The 8470-nt window shown below is 34.1% G+C and overlaps 1 protein-coding gene across 1 annotated transcript in view; it reads right to left on the bottom strand.

Annotated features, from left to right (window-relative positions):
- Nucleotides 1-7290, bottom strand: part of LOC128556279 (uncharacterized) — a 61144-nt gene extending 53854 nt beyond the window's left edge. Inside the window, exon 1 of the mRNA XM_053540819.1 lies at nt 3241-7290. The gene's annotated coding sequence lies outside the window, so the exon portion shown is untranslated. The remainder of the gene's footprint in view (nt 1-3240) is intronic.
- Nucleotides 7291-8470: the final 1180 nt, after the last annotated feature.

An 8470-nucleotide genomic window follows, 5' to 3' on the forward strand; every position in this document is an offset into this window, starting at 1 on the left:
CCCAGATTAATAAACGACTGAAGGTAAATGTTGATTTTCCAAACTTAATTTCCCGATAATTTGAAAAACACTGCAATGCCATTGCACAAAACTAACACTAATCTGAGATAACACATCACTGCACATCAAAGTTGTCTTAATGTTTCGTTTCGATTAAGGCTATCTTATTTGTTGTGCTACAATAATTTTAATGTCCTAACACAAATACTTGTTTTTAACCAATTTTATATATAATATTGATATCTATGTTATTATGGTTTCCCAGTAGTTTCTGTACCAAAGTAGTTTTTTTTACCTTTAACATTTTGTTCTGTTTAGACTTTACGCCATAGTAAAACATCTGGGTAACAATCATCTAAGCATTAGCAGCAAAATCTGGCATTACAGAGTCTATGTATTATTTGAATATCCCTGTTGTTTTAGCTTACTTTGATGTTAATTGTTAATAACATTCTGATAGTACTAAAATAAAACAATGAAAGTCAGAAAAAGTCAGCCTTTTCGATACACAGCTTTAAACTATCAATTAAAAATAGGAACCAGCAGCAGTTTAGCAGCAGTGTCCGTGCCTTAGTGGTCAGGGCGTTGGACTACTAATTTTGAAATCGGTTTTGTTCTATTTCTTTTTTGTAATATTACCAGTCCGCTCAATACTTTTGTAATATTACCAGTCCGCTCAATATGTCCCATCTATTTTAGCACAACATTGCAAACATCATTAAAACATAATTTGAAGTAACTGTAATGAGCTTTCTATAAATCTAGTATTTGATAAACTCTTAAAACATTACAAATCATTATCATGCTTTAGAATAACATTATAATTGTGAATATATATAACAAAATCATAAATATTTGCTTTTACAGAAAGGTTAAGTAACTGTTACTCGGACTTACTGACATAATAATGGAATTAATTGTCCCGTTTGAGTCCTCATCTACATTTGTGGTATGAACGCAGCGTAATATGAAAACTGCATGGTATAAATGAAGAACCTAGCTTTTTTCTGTGAAAATTACATGTTTCTACAATGTTTAACATTGGCAAAAAATAGTAAATTCAGTCCGGAAACTACTTTGAAACCAGTACCAGTTTGTATATTTTGTAATCTTAACACTGCGTTTAAAAAAACAACAAAAAAACAAAAAACAACTCAGAAGTCTACTGCTGTTTTTCCTTGGAAATTTAACTATTTTTTTTTTTTTACCCTTCTATAAATCAGGTTCAACTCCACAATTCCTGTTCCTTTTCACTTTTTATTGGTTTACACTTTTTATAGTTTCAAATATTACATATGATCCATTCAGATTTCAGGTTACAGACATTATCCCTTTTCTTGCATATATGTCATATTCCTATGTGTTATATTTTCAGAAAATTCTTCAGAAGACCTTTAAAGTGAATTTCGGAACACTTATTTTAAAATTACCAGGATTATGAGCTAACTATATATTGAAGGCATACTGGATTAGTTATTCTTATTTTGTCATGTTGTATCATTTGACAGTTTATTCAATCCGATTGTTCTTTTCATCCTAATTTTACTGTTTGCTTTCCAATTTTGAGAACATATACCACTATATTTTAACTTAATTTGGAATCAAAATTAGGGAATCGTCGGACAGGCGCACTTACTCGCTGCAGTTCCAAAGCACGGGAGTAAGGAATCCTCTTAAAGGATCTGGCATTTTTCTGATGTCGCACGTCCCCCTCCAAACAAGGAGTAGGGTTGCGTGCCCCGCTTTTCTGCAGTCCGACTTTGGTTTCTAAAAAAAAATCAGTTCAGGTAATAATGACAGTTTAAGGACTAAATCAAAAATTCAGTAATAACCAGTTTAATTATTTATAAAAAGTAATTAGGTTCATTCAAGGTTTGGCTGCATTTAAGATTAAAATGACTTCATTCAGGTGTTTCATGGTATATATGTATATATGATTAATGTTTTGTTCAAAATCTGAGATTGTTAGGGCTGGGTTAATAAATAAACGACGGCTCCCGGGAGACCTCAGGCCTAAAATATATACTGTTGTTTGTCGTTTATTTGAAGGTGTATGCTTGGAGGTTATAAATAATTTATGCTCTTCATAGAGCATAAAATATAATAAGATTAGGGGTAAATGGGACAGTTAGTTTATATTAATTTATTTTAGCTCGATCATGATGAAAGCTTTAAGCTTATTTGAACCACTCTTGAGTCCGCTTCCTGGAAAAACCAGTACTGGTGTCATATGAGAAGTCATGGTCGTGACCCCAGTTGGGCTCGAACCCATGAGCTCCGGACTGAGCAGCTGATATTTAGCCACTAAACCACCGCCCCATGTTATGTATATAGAGCAAAAATTTTCCTGTGGGAAGAATTTCTTTAAACTTTGTATATTGACTGTGAAACCAGTTTAAAATGGAAATAAGTATCAAAAATCATAGGTATCCAGACTTTATCATGAATTATCTGCCCTTGAAAGTCGGAAAATATTGAAAAAAATCTTCTTTCAAGGGCAGATTCTCAGATTATGCCCGTAGGAAAGTTTTTGACCTATATACATATTCATAATTTTAACATGTCCAAAACATTGTGGAATGATACTTATTTCACTTGGGTATTGATTACATTTTACTCGGACTTTATCATAGACTCCCTGTGTAAAATCTCAAACTTTTAACTAAAATAAAGCTATTAAATCGATATGATATTTCAATGAAACTTCAAAGTTTTGTCGTTTGTAGCATCATCTGGGACATGAGCAGTGAAAAATCTTAATTTGATTTCTAAAATGCTGTGATATTTGTTTCTAAAGTCACTATATGTTCATTGTAAATATACTTTGTTATACCCAAGTGGAAACTGGCAGGTACTTGAAAATGCAGCTCTCTGATTGGTCAGTTAGAACCCCTAATGTACTGTGATGTCATGATAAAGTTATGAATAGGAAACTGTCCCATTTACCATTAAAACTAAAAGTAATCCACCCATCCTTTCAAAGTTATCACATGTGCACTGACGGACAGATCTAGACATGCACCAATATGGAGACTCCAGTATACCTTTTTCTAAGCTTGGCAAAAGTGCTTTAAGGTGTAAGAAAAAATTGTTTGTTTCCAGTATCCAGACCTAACCTAAATTTTTGGCCCGACCCTGTATGTGTTTATGGCCTTTGATGACATTTTTTACCTACCCTAATTTTTGAAGCATATTACTGGAAACAAAGAATTTTTTATATATTCATAATAAATTTTTTACCTTTAAAGACAGCATGGTGTGTAAGAGGCACTTCTTCCACATTGCAGTTGACATTTTATCTAGAAGAATGGAAAGAGAATGTAAATAAAACATAATTATTTTCTTTTACATAACTTGCGGTATTCTTGAGTAATTCTGTTAAATTCTTAAAAAAATAACTGGTAGACCCATACTTTTTCTCAGAGTTTCTGATAACTGATACGAATGATAAAATTCAATTTGGTCAAGGGAAAATATTACAATATCAAAAAAACTTATGTTTGGGTCTCTGAATTCCATTTTTAGCTCGATTATTCAAAGAATAAGTAGAGCTATCCTACTCACCATGGTTAAGTTTTTCGTACCAGTTCTTTTTTGACAAAGTCTTTGAGATAAAGCTTTGAAACTTTCAACACTTGTTTCACATCTCTATGTCCAGTTTTAGGCAAGAGTACATTAACTCCATCAAGGATTTTTGCTGAATTATGACCCCTTTTAACATAGAAATCTGGGTCATGTTTTTCGTATCAGTTCACATTTTGTGTAAAGTGTTTGACATAATGGCTTTGAAACTTTTATCACTTGTTTATTACAACAGTCTCTATCTGTATACAAGAGTACATAACTGTCAACTATCTTCAAAACTTTGAACACTTGTTTATCATTATGATTTCCATCTGCAGACAAGAGTACATAACTCTGTCAACTATTTTGGCTGAATTATGGCCCTTTTTGGACTTGAAAATTGGTTCAGTTTTCATACCAGTCTGTATTTATGTAAAGTTGTGAGTTCATTCTCCTCAAGACTTTTGTTCTCTAGACAATTTAATAAAAGACAGTGTCTGAAATAATTCATCCTTCACCTCTAATTTGGGTTGGGAAGTTGGCAGTTACTTGCGAAGATGGTACAGAAACAAGGAACACTGATTAGGTTAAGTGACTGCCGTAAACCCAAGACAAACAAAACAAATGTGCCAGAATGTCACAATATATGCCCATCATAGCAAATATACACTGGTCTAGCAACTGTATTTGCAAATGGAATTCTAATTTTATGGTTGCGTAATTGTGTTAAAATTCGAAGTCCACAAAAAACTCCTTACCAGGTAGAAATACCTTAAAATACACCTAAAATTTGAAAGAAACATCTATATTGTTCCACAGAAAAGTGGTCTTGGATTTTCCCTACGGTCAATTATAAAAAAAAGTTACAATATAAGTTACTTATAGTTACAACTTGGGGAAGTTAAGCTTTAAAAAAAAAGTAAAATAAAAAAATTTCTAAGTCTACACAAAAATTCTTTACCAGGTAGAAGAGATAGGTCAACATACATCTCAAAATTGAATGTAACATGCATGTTGTACAGAAAATTGGTCTTGATTTTTCCCTACAACCAGTAATAAAAGTTACAATATAATCTATTTAAATAACAATAAAGGGAAGTAATTCTAAACTAGGGACCAGGTTATTGAGCATGACATTCAGTCTGATGGTGCACAATTTAAACATGTGACATTAAAATCCTTCCATGCATAAGGCAGATATGCTCCAGACAAAGTATGTGGATGCTGTCCGCACGCCAGCTAGGGGTGTTCCCATAATGTCCCGTTTTTCAAAAGGGTGTATAAAAAATAGCGGTGTGTCCTAAAAGTGGGGGAGCCTCTATATAAATACAAGTATTTCCATGGGCAGAGTGTTGAGCTCGCCAGCTGTCTAGTGTAACCTTGACCTTAGACCTAGAGACACAGTTCTTGCGCTTGACATTCCATCACATAATGGTGAACATTCATAGCAAGTAACATCAAAATCCCAACATGCATGAAGGAGAAATGCTCCGAACAAACTTCAATTTGACCTTTGACCTCCAACTGTGACCTTGAACTTTGAGTTAGGAATATGGGGTTTGTGCTTGACACATCTCACCGACGTAAACGTTCATGCCAAATATAAACAAGATTGGTCCATGCATGTCAAAGTTAGGTTCCTGACAAAATAGAACGGACGCAAGCACACACAGAAGGATGTAAACACACACATATACCCAACAGCCAAAAGAGTCCAGTGCACTCTTATATAAAACTGAAAATAAAATTATACACTAAACACATTGCATCATAAATAACCATTCTCGCATACCAGAGGTCTACCGTGGTTCCCCGGATGAACCTCTGGCACATTTCACCGATATTTATGGTTTGGTTACAATACAGGTAAAACGTTTCAGCCAATCAGCGTCGTTTCGCGACAAATCGTAGCGAACCAATCAAAATCGTCCGTGAAAAGCGTGACCGCGCCCTTCTCATATTATCGAGGGAATACGATGTCCATTTACGACGAATATTATTATTTCTTGATGTAAATCTCTTAACGTCGAATTACAGGAATAAATCTTTATTTATCGCAATCATGGAATACAGCCTTTATCCATCGTAAGCAAGTATCTTGTTTACATATTTTTTGAAGTTTCAATTCAGAGTTCCAAATAATGGCGAACAATGATTGGCTGAAACCACTCCCGATAGTAATTACGAGTGCGCATGCTCACCAAGTAAACGATGGAAATAAATCAGAGGTTCGTCTCGGGATTTTGACGAACCTCTGATGGATGAGAATGTAAATAACAGAAGTCAATAATACTTACTTTAAAAATGTGCGGGATATTGATGTCTTGACTTGGCTGTAATCTTCATTTTAAAAAATTACCGTGATTTACATAGTTGTTCTGTTCATCATTGCTGAACAAATTTATCCCAAGTACTTTAATGTAACAGGGATCTTTACAATGTATCTAATTTATATGATCAACCTGCTCCAGTATTAACTTTCATATATATATATTAAAAGTTACTCCTGGACAAATATATAATAAATAAAAAAGAAAAAACATCCATCGGGTTTCCTCTCTAAATATTTTTGTCTACCTATCTGTTTCACATATATAACCATCAGGGCAACATATAAATGTATATATCAACCTGTGTTTAAGAACACCTCTGAACAGAGACCACCTGGCTCTAAAGACTTCATGTTTCGTTTCCCATTTTAACCTTTACAGTGTATTTTAACGTGTGAATAAAGACCACCTCTCAATTTATAAAAACCCCATTTTGCCTCTCCCAGAGGTGGTCTTTATAGGCAGGTTTGTTTATCATTGTGAGAACTGTTTTATTAAGTCAGAAAATGACTAAGAGTAATTCTGCAAATTTCAAAAACCCTCAAAGATTAGATTAGATATGATCAATAATAATAGAACTAAAATGGATTATCATGTAATGGTCTTGTACATTTATTAGCTCACCTGTCACATAGTGACCGTCCGTCCGTCCACAATTTCTTGTCTGCACGATAGTGGTTTCATTTATGATTTTATTTTAACCAAACTTGCACACAACTTGTATCACCATAAGATCTTGGTTCCTTTCTTGAACTGGCCAGAACCCGTTATAGGTTCCAGAGTTATGGCCCCTGAAAGGACCAAAATTAGCTATTTTGACCTTGTCTACATAATAACAGCTATATTTATGATTTGATTTTTACTAAACTTGCACACAACTTGTACCACCAAAAGATCTTGGTTGCTTTCTTGAACTGGCCAGATTCCATTATGGGTTCCAGAGTTATGGCCCCTGAAAGTGCGAAAAATAGCTATTTTGACCTTGTCTGCAAAATAGCAGCTTCATTTATGATTTGATTTTAACCAAACTTGCATAAAACTTGTGTCACCATAAGATCCTGGTTCCTTTCTTGAACCAGCCAGATTCCATTATGGGTTTCAGAGTTATGGCCCCTGATAGGGCCAGAATTAGCAATTTTGACCTTGTCTGCACAATAGCAGCTTCATTTATGATTTGATTTTAACCAAACTTGCATAAAACTTGTGTCACCATAAGATCCTGGTTCCTTTCTTGAACCAGCCAGATTCCATTATGGGTTTCAGAGTTATGGCCCCTGATAGGGCCAGAATTAGCAATTTTGACCTTGTCTGCACAATAGCAGCTTCATTTATGATTTGAATTTAATCAAACTTGCACAAAAATTGTGTCACCATAAGATCTTGGTTCCTTTCTTGAACCAGCCAGATCCCATAATTTGGGAATTTTCACTTGTGGCTATGTTACTCATGGAATTATTGCATTTGATTTTCACTTGGATAAACTTTTTTTTTTAAAGATATAGAGAATCTGTCATTGGTCTTCGGTTAAGATCAGAAAATCCCAACCCGAGGGCGCACCGCTCAAGGCGAGGCTGTGCCGAGTTTAAGACTTGAGCGGTGCGCCCGAGGGCTGGGATTTCCGATCTTCACCGAACACCAATGATGGATTCTATTTCTCACTTACCACAACAGAAACGATAAAAACAAGCATGAAAATATGAAACTATTTAAAACGCGGGAAATTGACATCCGTAAGCAGAAGTGACGTCGTGACATTTCAGTGACGCACAATAACAAAGTTCCGCTTTAGTTTTATCGTTTGTAGCGTAATGGTACGTTCTTATCATAAAGTAATGAATTTTGAATCAAGAAATACACTATAAGGAATGGAGAGAAAAGATAAAGGTACCTGATTTTTAATTATTTTACATAAATAATATGTATATTCAGTGCATGAAGTAGTCCGTCACAGGAGTGTGGGATAACCCATGTGAAATAAGATTTTCCAGCATTTCTAAAAATAGAGATTTTTCTGTCCGATAAGTGAGAAATTTCAATCTTACACTGGAACAAGCAAATATCCTCAATAACAATTCGCTTGAATTTCCAAGAGCTTCTGAGACAAACAAAAACTTCAATTTTGCAGGATTTACAATTTCCTACAAATTAAAATTTTATTTTGGCAATGATGATAACATCAAAGCAAAGCTTCAACCAAATTTTCTTAATCAAATAAGAGCTATAATTTGAATTACTTTCAACCGTGAGTTATTTTACACAGTTATGTAAAAACACATGCTGAGCACCAAGACCTGATACGTGAAGTTTCATTCGAATATATGTAGTTGTAACAGAAATAAAGCTTGACAACTGAATATTCTATGTCTAAAAAGGGCCATAATTTATATTAAATTTAATCAAGAGTTCTATAACTTGATCATTTCAGTAGGTTGGATGACTGGAAAGCATTGTTCCAATCCATAGTTGTTACTGAGATTCAGCTAGATAGCGAGTTTCATAAAAAAGTTAAACCAAATTTTCTAAGTAAAGAAGGATGATAATTTGCATTAAATTCAACTGAAAATTACCTATCTGGG

Source organism: Mercenaria mercenaria, chromosome 4 (genome assembly GCF_021730395.1).
Source record: "Mercenaria mercenaria strain notata chromosome 4, MADL_Memer_1, whole genome shotgun sequence".
Classification (NCBI taxonomy): Eukaryota; Metazoa; Mollusca; class Bivalvia; order Venerida; family Veneridae; genus Mercenaria; species Mercenaria mercenaria.